Here is a 16,864-nt window from a genome sequence, read left to right as displayed (position 1 = left end):
CATTAATTAATTGACTGATTGATTAAATGGACGAATCAATCAATCCATTAAAGCCTAAGGGAGAATAAATGGGTTTCTGGCTCAGATTTAGAAACTTGGAAAAAGGAGTTGAGAGAAGTGGGGAGGAAAGATGTGAAAGAAAGGAGGTGGAGAGGGTGGACTGGGTTTTCAGGATTCTATCCCCATGGACAGACGTAGAGATTTGCAGCTCATCCATCCTACCATCTTTTTTCCTTTGCCAGAAGAAACTTCAAAGGGGTTAAACTCTGGGAAATCAAGGGTTAAAATCAGGTGCTTCAAAGTGAAAGCAGTTGTGCAAAAGCAGCCCCTCCCTCCCTAGCTAACTCACACGCCCCCACTGCCACTCCTAGGGAGCCGATTCTTCCAGGACTTGACCCATCTTGGGGAAGGAGACGCAGCAGGGAAGAGCAGCAGCTGGAAGCCTCCTGGTTTCCCACTCCCTCCGCTCATGTTCTGTCCCCCTCCTATTTGCCCAACGTCATCTCTCCAAACAGGTAAGAACTTTTTCCCCCCCCCCGGCACTCCCACCCCGCCCCCAAACACAGAGACGCGCGCGTACCAACCCCCTCCCTACATAACGTACATCTTGCCTTTCCTCCCATCCTTAGCTTGTCCCCCCCCCCCGCCCCAAGATCGTAGGAGATGGTCCCTGCCTGAGATGAAAGTTCTACATCCCGCCTTCCTCAAAGGCACACACAATAATTCTGTAGATCCTAGTTCTTCCGAGTCCTACAACCTCCTCTCCCGAAGAGGAAACAGAGACTCCTGCCCGGCATCTCACATGATTTTGCAAAGGATCAGTTTGCCAGCCCAGGGCTAGCAGTTCGCCAGGAACTCGGGACTGAGGAACCAGACCCTTGCCCCCTCTATGTTGCTGGTTGATAGTTGCAACCTTGGGAAGGGTTCCAGATGGGCAATGGGAAATGTCTACTGAATCTAACGAAGGGTGTAGGGAAGCTGACCCTGTCTACTCCCAGGAGTCTCTTGGAATCTTCCCAGAGACTCTGGCTGCAAACAGAGCTCTTTGGCTCCTAGGGAAGTGGAAGGGCAGGACTGAGGTAACAAGGGAAGTGAAAGGCAGGACTTCTCTCCAATCCTGCCTTGAGAAGCAGCTCAGATTAGGAATATGATAGTTGGAGAAACAGGAGCAGGCATGGGAGATGGAGATTGGTGAGATATCATTGTTAGAGTGACTTTTTCTGTCTTGATTTCTGTACAGAAAATATCCTTATTTGGCTAAAAGGCAAAATGAAAGATACTTTGCCCAAAGGAAACCAAAACTGGTGGGGAACTCTATCTCTCAAACCCAAGTTCTAGGTTTTCTGGGGCAGGGCCCCAAACTTGTGCTAAAACGGAGCCAGGGGGTCTGTATTGATATCCCATCTGGCCCCTGCCTCAACTGTCAGGAGAATGGTTAAGACAAAGCAAGCTCTTGGGGTAGCTCCCTTGGGCAGCTGATTTCAATCACAAGCTGGCTTTGTAAGATGCAACCTGACCGTGGTCAACAGAGACCTGGGCTGGTCCCCAGGGGAGGCAGGGCCAAGGAGGCTCAGGAAAGTACCTCCTTTCTATTCTAAGGTGATTGGATTTTAGAGTCCAGGGGCCAGTATTAGGGACACAAATCTAGGGACAAGGACCCGGTCAAAACCTAGGCTTGGGAAAATGGACACTCGGGCACTCCTCTGTGCAGTTCACCTAGGTTAGCCCCTATCTCTAAATTATCTCTAAGATCCCACTTCCCACCAGAATTTTGATCTATTCAAAAGGAAATAAGCATTTACTAAGCACTACAAGCTCATTTGATCCTCTCAACAAGTCTGAGACATAGGTACTATTATTATCCTTATTTTATAATTGAGGAAACTGAGGCAGAGATTAAGTGATTTAGGGTCACTTCTAAATTCCGGTCTTCCTGACTTTAAGCCCAGCATTCTCTCCACTGTGTCCTAGAGCTGTCAGAAATCATTTACCCTAATCCTATGGCCCCTCTAGAGACTTAGCTGAAGGCTGATCATCTTTGAAGGAGTATCTTCTCTTTGGCTTCTTGTTCTGAGATGAGACTTTATTTTCCCTTTTCCAGTCCAGAGGCTTGAGCTCCAAGTTGGTCTTCCCTTTCCTTTTCCTATTTTTAGAAGCACAGTGCCAGTATCCCTAAACACCATTCCTCAGAGTCTCTTTCACCAGTAGTCTTGGATCCCCTTCTCAATGGATTTTCCCCTCTTGGCTCAGTGACAGAGAGTAAATGTCCCCCCTCCTTGGACTCAACATCAATAGTCCCTCATATCTTCATAAGGCTTCCTAATCTCTTATTAGCACCTCTCCATCCATTCTCTTAAATCATTTAAAGATAGTCCTGGGAGGTAGCCAAAGTCAGCAGAATCACCCCCATTTTACAGAGAAAGAAACTGAGGCTCAGAGGACAACCATAGGATCTCAGAGCTGAAATGAATCATCTAATTCATTTTACTAAAATTACTGAAATGAGTCTCAGGTTAAAAAACAAACATATACACACACACACACTAAACCTTGTCCATGGTTATATGTGTCAGACCTAGAGCTAGAACCCAAGCTTCTTCTTTCCAAGGCTAAACTCATCAATTGGATCCAGAGTTCTTCTCCAGCCTCCAATTTTGTCTGTCAGATTGAAGAAAAACACAGAATCTCAGAGGACAAAGGAGCTGATTGTAAAGGTCATCTAATGCAACCTGAGTGGGAATTTACTCATTGGCTTATTTGGTCTCAGCACCAACCTTAGAAGGTACAAGGGAGAGAAGGGAGGAAAGTCCCCAGTGAGAGGATTTGAAAATGAAGTAATCTTGGGGGAAGGGAGGTGGGAATAGAGAAGAGACCTTTGTTTTGCTAGAAATTAAGCATGGCTCTAAAAATATATTTAATCAAACAGCAAGACTAGCAGTACTCAAAATACGGAGCTATTAGTGATCACATAGAGAAACAGGTTTGTAGGCTTGGATCTATGGGTTTGGGGGTGGGAGGAGCGCTGGTCCCCTAACCTATCCATCCCCCATTTCCTAATGACATTCCTGTAGTTTGTAAAATTTTTGCCAGGGTTGGTGGCCGGCAAAGTGTAAGTGGCCTGGCACACTTCCTGGTAGTAGGGGTGTAGGGAAAAGTCCATGGGGAGGGCTTTAGTTCTAACTGTGTGTTTGATTAGGGAGGAGCCAGACTTTGGAATGGGGTTGGTCTGGCCTAGCAGTCCCTATGCTCCTTGTTTCCAGGGAGGAGGGCCACTGCAACGTCCTGACCATTATCATCATGATTTTGAAAAATCAATCCTAAATCAAATAATAGGCAAGCTTGGCCATTGTCTTCCTATGAAGACAACTCTAGCTTTTGCTTGAGTCAGACTCCTTCTGGACCATAATGCTCAATTAATTGGGTTTAAAGTTGCAAGATAGCTCTGAGATTAAAACAATTACAACTTCTCTAAGACCAATGTGGGGGAAGGGAAAAGAAACAAGTACATTAAGCACCTACTGTGTGCTAAGCACTTTATCAATATGATCTCATTTGGACTTCACAACTCTGAGAGGTATTATTATTATCCTCATTTTACAATTGAGGAAACCAAAATAAATTTGCCACAGGATCACACTGCCAGTAAATGTTTAAAGCTGGTTTTGAACTTGGATCTTCCCAACGCCAAGCACAGCACTCTATCCATTACATTATTTAGCTACTAACAAACATGTCAGAGAGAAAAACATGCTTCAGCTCAGCAAAAGAAAGAGAAGCAGTGACGCAGGGTGATTGGAAAGCTGGCTTCACAGACAGAACCTGAGTTCAAGTCTCATATCTGACCCAAAATGATTGTTTGACCCTAAGCAAGTCACTTGAACTCTTAGTTCTCCCAAGCAACTCTCTTATGAGTTTAAGTTGCAGATTAGGTGCTTTCCTGCATTGATAAAGAAGAGTTCTCATCCAGAAGTTCTCTGTAGTAGTAAAACCATAATACCTTTCTAGATAGATAGATGGATGGATGGATGGATAGATAGATGGATGGATGATGGGTGGATGGATGGATGGATGGATGGGTGAAATGATGAATGGATGGATGGAGATAGGGCATTTATTTAGTGTTTGTTATGTGCCAGACATTGTGCATATAAGTCAATTCTTGAAAGAGTTCTGTTTTCCTTACTATGGGCACTCCCTACACAGATAGAGATGCAGCCCCTCCATATCTTAACAGACAGCTTCATGACCTAAATTAATCTCCTAGAGCGTACACTCTGATGCTAAAAACATAAAACTCAAAAAGACTGATCCTTAGATCACAGCTACAGAGCTCATCTCCAGGACAATACTCCAAGCTTCCAAATAACTGTCCAATAATAAAAGGGACTAACTCAACAGATAGTGAATTTCCCACTACTAAAAGTGTTCAAGCAAAAACCCAAGAATATCTTTTGGGGAAAGATCTATTTGATTTTGATGGGCCTTTCAATTTTGGAGTTTCCTTATTCTGTTCTCTTTAAAAGGTGGATGGACTAGAGAAAGTGAGGGCCAAAATTAATTACCAGGGCATTTTTCTTCACTCATAAGGTTTGTAGACAATGGGGTTTAATGAGAGGTGGTGTAGCAGAATGAAAAGAAGATTGAATTGAAATCAAAAGACATGGGTTTATATCTTGAGTTCTGCTACTTTCTAACTTGGTGTCCTTAAGTTATTTTCCTTCACTGGGCCTCAGTTTCTCCATCTGTAAAGTGAAGATATCAGACAGGTTGATCTCCAAATCCCTTCTTAGCTCTAATCCAATGATCCTATGACTGGCTCCAGAAGCTGGAGGCCTGCTGGCCCTAAAGGCCTCTCAGATTCATTTCTGGGTTCCTGGATTCTTGTCAAACTCGTTTGGCTGTTAGATAAGAACTGAGGAGGCAGTCCTGGCCTGGCTGTACCTGGGCCAGCTGGGGCAACTCCTGGTGAATAAACCTTTTGCTTAACTTCCTCCTCTGACTCTTGCTTCTCTTGCCCTCTGCACCAATAATCCCTGGGGGTGGGAAGTCTTTTGGCTTCTAGCCCCTGGCTCTCCTAGCTGCATGACTTCCCCCAAAAAGAACCTGCTCCTACAGGCAGACTGGCCCTGATCTCTGCTGGCTGAGTAGTCTAATCTATAGCATATATGCTAACCCTAACTCCTTTGTCCTTTGATCAGGAAGTCCCCACTCAGGCTCAAAGGCAGTGAAGTAGAATGGGAAAGAGAAAAATTGATGGATTGAGCCTCAGTTCTGAACTAAGGAATTGTTTTGGCAAGTCACATCCCATCCCTGAGCTTCCCTAAAATTCCCTCTGCTCTAATCGATAAGATTATAATGTCTATAATTGTAATAATACAATCACACCATAATTAAGAATGACGCACATTATCGTTGCTTATAACTACTCTTGTTTCCTAGAATACATGAAGTTCACAGGAAGCTTTCCCCCCAAAAAGTCAATCAATCAATAAATATTTATTACTTAACTATTATGATCTGGCACTATGCTAAGCACTGGGGATACATAAAAAAGTAAAATTTCCATCCTTGCTCTCAGAGAGCTTACAGTCCTATGTGAGAGGAAGTTTTTCTTCAGACCAGAACTAGCGATTTCATTGGTAGAGAGGAAATTCCCAATGAGAAAACCTCCTCTCTCCATATAGGACCATACCTGCTTACCCAGGAGCTAATTGAGATGCTCAGTGTCACAAAACTAGTATGCATCTGTTAAAGGATTAAATACAGGTCTTCCTAACTTGGTGACCTACTCTCTCTTAGACCAAGCTGCTTCCCCTAGTGCAAGTATCATTGTTCCTATTTTACAGATGAGGAAACTGAGGCTCAGAGAGGAATAGTAAACTGATTAGACAGCTTAGTGGTAGAGATGTCATGAGGCATTCATAATGGAGCCAAAAATGCACTGGTCTTGGAACAGGATTCAACTCCTAGCTGTCATGAACTATGAAAAATCCTTTGCCTTCTGTAGGTCTCCATTTTTACATTTATAAAACGAGGAAAATTTCTTCCTTTCTGGGCTTCAGTTTTCACATTAATAAATTAGAGAGGATTTCCTTGTTCCTTGTTATTGTCAGGAAAACACAAGGAACTGTTCAAGCAATATGAGTTCTTTTCATTTTTTATTAAGTGGCTCCCATGCAGCAATTAAAGTTCAGAAAAGGAAATGGAACACTGGGGGAAGGTTTAGAGATAATCTACTCCAATTCCTTCATTTTGAAGAGAAAAATGAAATTATCAAAGGAAGAATAATTGAGTCAACCTAATCAGCCATAGTAGAGAATATAAATAAGATCCTTTACACTTTTTTCACCAACTGCCCCAAGTATAGATCGATTCCCACAATAGTGAACCCTCGGGGGTATTGTTGAGAGGTGGGGAGGGTCAGGGACTCTAACTCATTCATTCTTCCAGTGTTTCCTCTCAGTTATATTCCTCCCTACTTTCTTCCCCTCAGCCTTTGCCTTACGGCCAGTTTCCTTTCTTTCTCTCTTTCCCTCTCTCCCTAACTTTCTGTGACAGGTTGAGAGTCTGGCTTTGTGCCTTTCTACCACACCTCTCCTCCCTTCCCCACTCCTAAGGTTTAGCCTTGGAAGCTGTCAGCTTTTTTTTTGCCTCAGGACAGTAAGTGATTAGCTAGAATAGAAAGTGAAAAAAAGTATTTGCAAAGACTGAGAAAAAAACTTACCTTTCTTCTGTTACAAAGCAAAAATCTCACCCTTCAGAAATAAAAAAAAAATCCACATCCTACAAAGAAAACTCTAAGTGTTGGAAGGGATCTCAAAAGCCATCTAATCCAAGCACAACTTTTTATTGTTCAGATAAGGAAACTGAGGCCCACTGACAGCGAGTTGTCCCAAGTGATGCTATCAAAAAGGGTCAATGAATATCATGTTTATTCTGCTATAAGAATTTCATAAAATTGTGTGTTTAAAGCTAAAAGGAACCATTTAATCTGACAACTTCATTTTTTAACTGGTGAGAAAATGGGGTCAAAATAACAGTATCAAAGGCTGAATGGGGAGATGGAGTGTCCTGTGTGAAGAACAAGAAGAGTATCATTGAATTGTATAAGGAGCATAATGTTTAAGAATATTGGAAAGGTAGGGAAGAGCCAGAGTATGAAGGACTTTCCAAACCCCACAGAGAATTTTATATTTGATCCTGAAGGAATAAGAAGCCACCAGAGTTCATGGAATGGAGGAGCGGGAGTCAACGTATTTAGATCCTTAGGAAGACCAATTTGACAGATGAGTGAAGGATAAATTGGAGTGGGAAAGATGAGATAGAGGGACTAACCATCACGATCAGTGAGTAATGAAAGGGAACAAACAGTTGATATAGGAGTAAGAGGAGGGAGGAGTTACAGGGGCTACAGTGCCTTCTCAGACTTAGAAAGAACTTCAAGGGACATTTGGTCTAGCCACCATCCCCACCCCCAAGTATGAACCCTCTCTATGGCATGTCCAACAAATGGTCATCTCGTTTTTACGAAAAGCTCTTCAGTAATGGGCAGCTCACTAACTCTTAAGGCAGCCTGCCCATTCTACTTTGGGATGGTTCTCATTGTTAGGAAGTTTTTCTTAATTAACTCAAATCTACCCCCTTGTGAATAGCCCTCTTAGCTCCCAATTCTGCTTTCCAAGACTTAGCAAAATGATAAAATCCTTTTTCCAGTAGAGGGCAGAATGGTATAGTATAAAGAAAGCCATATCAATGTGCCATATCTTTATGCTTTCAATGTGGCCATATCATTAACTGCATTAACCTCTGTCAACTTCTCCATCTATAAAATAGGAATAAAATAATAATAATGATAATAATAATAATACTTGAACTACCTACTTCCTTGGATACTTGAGAAAAAAATTCCTAGAGAAACATTTGCACTGATTTTTTTTTTTTAAGTAAGACCTGAATGGCATTTTTTTTTCTTTTGTTTTATTGATACTTTTAAAAATATTACTGTTCAGGTGATAATCAACTATGATAGACTTAGTTCTTTTCAGCAATACAGTGATCCAAGATAATTACAATAGAATCGTGATGGAAAATGCCATCCACCTCCAAAGAAAGAACTAAGGAAACTAAATGTAGATCAAAGCATACTATTTTCACTTTTTTTTCTTTCTCAAAAAAAATATATATATATATGTGTGTGTGTGTGTGTGTGTGTGTGGATATACATAAAACTGTCATATGCCATATTCCTCCCCCACCCTAACATAACCCTCTCTTGTAACAAAGAGATAGAGTTAACACTGACTGTATCTGGTGGGACTCCATTCCCCAAATATGCCTTCCCTTCCAATTTCAGATTAAGAAAAAAGATCAAACAAAACCAAGCAACTAAGTCCTATATGTTTGCCAATAGTTTGCATTTCTCTTGAAAATCATTTGTTCATCTTTTGCTCACTTATCTATTGGAGAATGGCTCTTAATTGTAACAATTCCTTATATCTCTTATAAATTAAGCTTTTATCAGCTATGTTTGATGTAAAGAGTTCTGGCTACTCTTTTACTCTAGTTAGCCATATACTCTAGTAGAGTCATACATCCTAAAGACAAACTCTTCCATTTTCCTCTTATTTTGAATGATATGACCTTTTATATTTAGGTCAAGTGTCCATTTGGAGGATATTGTGACATATTTTATGAAATGCTACCTAAACCAATCTCTAGATTCCCCACTGGAATTTGTCAAATAGGGGAATTATTCCTCTAGTAGATTGTATTCTTGAGTTTATTTAACATGGCATCTCTATGTTCATTTTCTTTTGGATTTTGCTTCACCTAGTCTGTTCCCCCAATTTGATTCAGAAAGCATCTATTAAATACATTTTCTGTGCCAGGCATTGTACTGAGAATAAAAAGGACTTTAAAAAGAAACATTAATTGCTTTTAAGGTATTTCCTTTCTTTTTTTTTTTTTAAAGGAAAAACAACAAATACCTGGATAAATAAATACATAGACTATGTATATATATAAATGATAGTTTTTAGGAAGGGGAACATCAACTAAAACTATATGTTAAAGGTATTCTTGAATTGAGTCTCAAAAGGGAGTCAGGAATTCTAAAATGTGGGGAGGAAGAGCATTCCAGGTTTAGGGACTGGCCTGTACAGAAACATGGAATGTTGTATACAGAAAACAGCAAATAGGTAAGTCTAATTGGATTTTAGAGAGTACAAGGTATAATAATCATAAAAAAGAAATTAATCTAGAATGATGGGTTTTAAAGGAAAATAAATCCCAGAAGAATATTTTATCCTAGAGACAATTTGTTTTTGAATCATTTTTAGTTGTATGTACCCATTTGAAGTTTTCTTAGTAGAGATACTAGAGTGATTTGCCATTTCCTTCTCCAATTCATTTTACAGATGAAGGACACAGGCCGAGTTAAGCCCAGGATCACAGAGCTAGTATCAGAGGCCAGATCTGAACTGCTTCCAAGCACAGAACTCTATGCAGTGGGACAACTCTAAGCTAGTATCAGAGGCAACTGGGACAATGCTTTTGTCTCATGTTGTTCCCACTTATGATTGCTTGAAATATAGCTCATGTCTTCCCAAATTCTTCTCTCCTCCAGCCACATAACCTAGTTTGTAAACCATAGGGTTTCAAGGCTCCTCACCAATCTGAGAACCCAGACCTCACTCAAGTCTGAGGGGATTTTTCACTGTGGCAACAGAAACAGAATGTTGGTATTGGTCCATTCAGATGACTCAGCCTTAACATTGCAGAAATGTAGCCAGGGATTCATTTTGTTCATGAGTTAGTTTAGATGGCTCCTGAAATTTCTTATAACTCATTCTATGATTGGGTTCAACTAGAGAGAAGGTTACAGAGCAGGAAATAAGGAAATGGACAGGGAGAAGACTCCTGGGTCAGCTCTGGTGAATCTCCTAGGAAATAATCTTGTTGGGAATAACAACAGCTTAGATTTGTATAGCCCTTCCACTTTATTTTTTCCCCCCCTCAAAGCAGCCTTTCTGAAGGGTAATGCAACTACTATTATCTCATTCTTTGGGGAACCTGAACTTTACAGGGATGAGGTGATTTGCTCAAGGTTTTACAGCTAGAAAATAATAGTTATGATTCAAACAAGGTTTTCTCATGCCAAATCCAGGCCTGGTGCCACTGTACCACTTGCAATCTTGCAGTTGCAAGACATGAATGCCATGGCTAACTTCGTGGAGATCATGGTAATAGAAATTTGCCAAAGTATAATTTTTAATACTTTTCCAACCCTTTCCTCATTCAGTGATCTTCCAAACATTCCTGGGAAGGAAAGTAAAATATAATTTCTGCCCTTTTACAAATGAGGAAACTATATGCTACTGTGGAAGGACATCCAGGAGGTCTTGATTCTGTTCATTTATCTACAATCATTTATTAAGCACAGTCACTGAACTAGATTCTGGGAATGCAAGACAAAAATAAAATGATCCCTGTCTTCAAGGAATTTATATTCTTTTAGAGTGAAAAATAAATGCATAGTTAAGTATCGATAAAATATTTGCAAGGTAATTGGGGAGGGAGAGCACTGGAATGTGGGGAGAGGGGAATGAATCAGAATAAGTCTTGTGCAGATGGCTGTCAAGCTGAGCCTTGAAGGAAGCTGGGGATTCTGGATGGATTTGAACAGAATGTAGTACAGGGCTTTGCTCCCACCCTCCAGTTTTTGAGTCAGAGAACACCTGTACAAAACCACAGAGGGGAGGGGAGGACATCTTGACAAAGAGCAAACTGGCTGGTTTGTCTGGAACATAGAAAAAGTGACCAGAAGAGGAAAATGTGCAGTAAATCAAGTGGGCTGTGCCATATGGCGAATTATTTTAAATGCCAAATAAAAGTTTATATTTTCGCCTAACGACAACAGAAAGCTGCTAAAGCAGGGAAGAGAGAGATGTGGTCAGCCCTGCACTTGAGAAATTTGGCAGGTGGAGGTTGGGGGCAGAGACTTGAGGCTGGGAGGCCAGTCCAAAGGCTATTACTATAATTCAGATGAGAGTTATAAAATGAATTTTTGAGTTGTTGTTGAAGTCAAAGATTTGGCCATGGATTGATTATGAGGGGTAAGAGGGAGAGAAACAGGAGAGTCAAGAATGGTTCTGAGTTTGTAAGTCTGAATGAAGAAGAATGGAAATGTAGGGGGTGCCTTTCACAGGATTAAGGAATTTAGAAGAGTTTGGGCTGGATGAGAGAAGGTAATGGGTTTTGGATAGTTTGAGCCAGCCTGGAAACCTGGATTCAATTCCCACTTCTGGTACATGCTGATTTGTATGATCCTGGGCAAATCACTTATGATTTAGGAAACTCCCTAAAGACCATCTTCAGGGAACATCATGACCTGAATTGTTCCCTATACCAGTGAGATCACTGGTCTAATCTCTTTCCCTGTGGGACATGCACTTGGGAATGTACATTATACATTTGGTGATACAAAGCATTGTATTGGAACTATGGTAGAAAGAAACAAGATGCCACAGGAGAGAAACAGATGATACTAATGAGAGGGAGTCTGAGACAGCCTAGCCAGGCTGGTAAGAATAAAAGCATGAGAGAACAGTACCATGAAATCTCAGGGAGAAAAGAGTACCCAAAAGGAGTGTTTGGTCAACAAGCTCCTATAAGGGATGAACTTATCCTGAGAAGAGCATCTTGTTCCAGGGAATAAAATACCTTTTAAAATAGTATTTTTTTTTTTAAATAGCCTTTTATTTACAGGATATATACATGGGTAACTTTACAGCATTAACAACTGCCAAACCTCTTGTTCCAATTTTTCACCTCTTACCCCCCCCCCACCCCCTCCCCTAGATGGCAGGATGACCAGTAGATGTTAAATATATTAAAATATAAATTAGATACACAATAAGTATACCTGACCAAAACGTTATTTTACTGTAGAAAAAGAATCAGACTCTGAAATATTGTACAATTAGCTTGTGAAGGAAATCAAAAATGCAGGTGTGCATAAATATAGGGATTGGGAATTCAATGTAATGGTTTTTAGTCATCTCCCAGAGTTCTTTAAAATAGTATTTTATTTTTCCATTCATGTAAAGATAGTTTTCAACATTCATTTTTGTAAAACTTTGTGTTCCAAATTTTTTCCCTCCCTTCCTTATCTCTCTCCCCAAGACAGTAAATAATCTGAACATTGCTTAACATTTTCAATCCTTTTAAATATATTTCCATATTTGTCATGTGCAAAAAAAAAAAAAAAAAATCAAAGCAAAGGGGAAAAAAAACAACAGGAGAAGGAAAAAGCAAACAAATAAAAAGGTGAAAACCCCGTACTTCAATCCACATTCAGTCTCCATAGTTCTCTATGGATGTAGATGGCATTTTTCATTCCAAGTCTATTGAAATTGTCTTGAATTGCCCCATTTTTGAGAAGAACCATGTCTATCACAGTTGATCATTAAATAATCTTGCTGTTACTGTGTATAATGTTTTCTTGCTCCTGCTTGCTTTACTTAGCATCAGTTCATGTAAGTCTTTCCAGGCTTTTCTGAAATCAGCCTGTTCTTCATTTCTTATAGAACAGTGATATTCCATTATCATAATTCAGCCATTCCCCATCTGATGGGCATCCACTGTTTCCAGTTTCTTGCTTACTTGACTCAGCATCAGTAAAATGATACAGTTTCAAAGAGAAATGAGGACTGAGAAAAACTATCCATATTTGACTCTAAAAAAGTCTAGTCTGATTGTTATTTTCTGCTTGAAATACTCTGATGTCTCCTCTGGAAAAATACACAAACTCTATTTAGCCTCCAAAGCCCTTTCCCACCTAGCTCCAGCCTAAATTTCTAAGTTTATTATACCATTTTCCCCTTCACAAACTGAAGATTCTAGCCAACTGAGCTTTTTGTTGTTTCCCATATCTGACATTATTTCATTAATAATAGGGGGATAAGTGAAAGAAGACTGTTTTTTTAGAATCTGAGGACTTAAAGCTAAATCCTAGGTCTGCTATTTACACATTGGACAAGTCATTTAACTTTTTAATACAGTCAGTAAAGTGACTAGATAACCCCTGAGCTTCTTCCCAAGTTTAATGTATGATCATATGATCCATTTCCATTCTGTTCCAAAATCCTCCCAGAATAAGCTCATCACTTCTAAACTTATCATTGTTTCTAACTCAAGTCTTTTGACTAAAGCCACCTCCCTAAACCTTCTCTCTCCTCTGAATGGAGGGCTGGAGAACAGATTACAAACTTCTCTTAATACCTTCCTTTACCGAGTGCAGAAAGTAGACTCAGATCACTTCTCTTTGCATCTGCTACCCTGTCAGATTTCAACTCCCTAGGTGGTAGGGATCCAGAGGTAAAATAAAAAAAAATATTTATTGATATTTAGGGAGAGAAGGCACTGACAATTGGAAGACTCAGGGAAGACAATATGTAGAAGGTAACCCTTGAACTGGATCTTGAAGGAAGTAAGAAATTCAGTTGGGACAACTAGTTGGTGTAGTGGATAGAGCACCAGTCCTGAAGTCAGGAGGATCTAACTTCAAATCTGGCCTCAGACAATTAACACTCCTAATTGCTTCAGGAAAAAAAAAAAGGAAAGAAAGAAAATTCAGTCAAACATTTATTAAATACTTATGTGCCTTGGGAATACACAGACAAAAACCTAATCCCTTGTGTTCAAGGAGCTCACACGCTAATGGGGAAACTATAGAACTAATGGGGAAACAATGCTTAGCCCAGTACCTGGCACATAGTAGGTACTTTTTAAATGCAAGTTGTTAACTGGAAGGTAACCCAATCCAATATGTATTTATTTATTACCTACTATGTGCTAAGTCCTAGAGATACAATTAATAAAAAAGAAAGACTTCCCTGCCCTCAGAGAGTTTATATGCTAAAGGAGATGGGAAAGCTGGGAAAGGGATGGGACATCAGGGCTACCTGATCCTAGGGAATCTTGTTCCATGGAATTGATACCAGGAAGGGCATCAGATGCAAATTGGGGTGAGCAGAGTCCAGTTTCCACCCCCATAAAGAAAGGAATCTGCTCTCCAGTTCTTGCTACTCAGAGGACAGAGAAGGCTAAAGGGAAATGGTGTTTGAGTTAGCAGCTGGGTGTCAAATTTAGAAGTGATGAGCTAATTCTGGGAGTGGTAACTTGTGTGGAGTTGAAACCAGGCAGGGCAATAGATTGAGAGTGAAGATCTTCAGAGGCAAGGATTCCGTAAACTGAAAGTGCAATTAGTGTCTTCTATCAGTCATTTTCTCAGGTGACATAGTTACTATCTATAGCCATATCTGTCTGGAAAGTGTCTGTTCCCCTTCCATAGTGGATATAACTCTGAAGACCAAAAAATCCCCTCAGGCAAAAGTGTAGGAGTCCTCTTCCACAACTACCTTCAACATCGAAACCAACATTAAACTCTAACCTTCAACTACTCAATTGCCTGATGGGCCCAAAGGGTATAATTTATTCTCTCCTGCTAATCTCAAGATATTTCCTTTGTGAAGATGACCAAAGGTCAAGGCCCTATAACTTCAGTTTCCATAATGAACTTATTCATACATTGTTGTAAGGGAAACGATATTATTTTCTTTATACTTTGCAAACAAATAAATAGCTTTTTCAAGGATTTTGGCTTTAAAAAGAGGGAGAGAGGTGCAACTAGGTAGTGCAGTAGATAGAGCACCAGCCCTGAAATCAGAAGGACCTGAGTTCAAACATGGTCTCAGACACTTAACACTTCCTGGCTGTGTGATCCTGGCAAATCACTTAACCCAAATGCCTCAGCAAAAAAAAAAAAAGACCCACACTTAATACCGTATACCAAGATAAGATCAAAATGGGTCCATGATTTAGACATAAAGAACGAGATTATAAACAAATTGGAGGAACATGGGATAGTTTATCTCTCAGACTTGTAGAAGAAGAAGAAATTTGTGACTAAAGACGAACTAGAGACCATTATTGATCACAAAATAGAAAATTTTGATTACATCAAATTAAAAAGCTTCTGTACAAACAAAACTAATGCAGACAAGATTAGAAGGGAAGCAATAAACTGGGAAAACATCTTCACAGTTAAAGGTTCTGATAAAGGCCTCATTTCCAAAATATATAGAGAACTGACTCTAATTTATAAGAAACCAAGCCATTCTCCAATTGATAAATGGTGAAAGGATATGAACAGACAATTTTCAGATGAAGAAATTGAAACTATTTCTAGTCATATGAAAAGATGCTCCAAATCATTATTAATCAGAGAAATGCAAATTAAGACAACTCTGAGATACCACTACACACCTGTCAGATTGGCTAAGATGACAGGAAAAAATAATGATTGTTGGAGGGGATGCAGGAAAACTGGGACACTGATGCATTGTTGGTGGAGTTGTGAACGAATCCAACCATTCTGGAGAGCAATCTGGAATTATGCCCAAAAAGTTATCAAACTGTGCATACCCTTTGATCCAGCAGTGTTTCTACTGGGTTTATATCCCAAGGAGATACTAAAGAAGGGAAAGGGACCAGTATGTGCCAAAATGTTTGTGGCAGCCCTGTTTGTAGTGGCTGGAAACTGGAAACTGAGTGGATGCCCATCAATTGGAGAATGGTTGGATAAATTGTGGTATATGAATGTTATGGAATATTATTGTTCTGTAAGAAATGACCAGCAGGATGAATATAGAGAGGCTTGGAGAGAATTACATGAACTGATGCTAAGTGAAATGAGCAGAATCAAGAGATCATTATATACGTCAACAACGATACTGTATGAAGATGTAATCTGATGGAAGTGGATTTCTTTGACAAAGAAACCTAATTCAGTTTCAATTGACCAATGATGGACAGAAGCAGCTACACCCAAAGAAAAAACACTGGGAAATGAGTGTAAACTGTGTGCATTTTCTGTTTTTCTTCCCTGGTTATTTTTACCTTCTGAATCCAAGTCTCCCTATGCAACAAGAAAACTGTTTGGATCTGCACACATACATTGTATCTAGGATATACTAGGACATATTCAACATATATAGGACTGCTTGCCATCTAGGGGAGGGGGTGGAGGGTGGAGGGAAAAATCGGAACAGAAGTGAGTGCAAGGGATAATGTTGTAAAAAAAAATTACCCTGGCATGGATTCTGTCAATAAAAAGTTACTATAATAATAAAAAAAAAAAAAAAAAAAGAGGAGGAGGAGGACAGCAGCATTTATTAAGTAAGCTCTGTGTGCCAAGCACTTCTATTAGCTGGGAGTGGGGGGGGGGGGGGGGATTAGTGGAAGGTAGTTACAAAATACAAGTAAGTTTACATTCTAATGAGAAGACATATAAAGGGGAGCTAAAAAAAAAAAAAAAAAAAAAAAAAAAAAAAGGAGCTACATGTGCCAGAACTTTTCTAGATAGAGCAAAAGTTTACCTGTAATACCCTGTGGCAGAGTCCAGGGTTCCAATTGATAACTTGAGTGAATAGGGTGTTGTGAAGGTTTTTACTAATAGCTAAACCTTGGGTATATTTGAAGTCAGTAGGGATGGGACTCATAGATAAGGAGAAATTGAAGATTTGATATAAAGGAATGGTTGAGAGAACACTCTGCTAAAGAGGATTAGTATCTGGAAGGGTTGGGATTAGTTTCAACCATCTATTTATCAGAATAAAGTAGAGAGCATCAATAATGTCCAAGGATTTTAAAGTGAAGAAAAAAGGAAATTCAAAGGAGTTCAAAGACAATGGCCTTGAGTTTCTCAGTAAACAATGAGGTAGCCAAAAGGTGGTATCTAACTTCATTCAGTAACCCCGGAATAGAAGCTCTGAGAGTGAGGGGTGGAGAAATACTGAATTGG

General features: G+C 39.8%; 1 protein-coding gene across 1 annotated transcript in view; it reads left to right on the top strand.

Annotated features, from left to right (window-relative positions):
- The first annotated feature begins 380 nt into the window (after positions 1-380).
- Positions 381-16,864, top strand: part of TJP3 (tight junction protein 3) — a 59,607-nt gene continuing 43,123 nt past the window's right edge. Inside the window, exon 1 of the mRNA XM_031947863.1 lies at positions 381-515. The gene's annotated coding sequence lies outside the window, so the exon portion shown is untranslated. The remainder of the gene's footprint in view (positions 516-16,864) is intronic.

The sequence above is a fragment of the Sarcophilus harrisii genome, chromosome 1 (assembly GCF_902635505.1).
Source record: "Sarcophilus harrisii chromosome 1, mSarHar1.11, whole genome shotgun sequence".
Classification (NCBI taxonomy): domain Eukaryota; kingdom Metazoa; phylum Chordata; class Mammalia; order Dasyuromorphia; family Dasyuridae; genus Sarcophilus; species Sarcophilus harrisii.
This window is presented reverse-complemented; position numbering and strand designations above follow the sequence as displayed.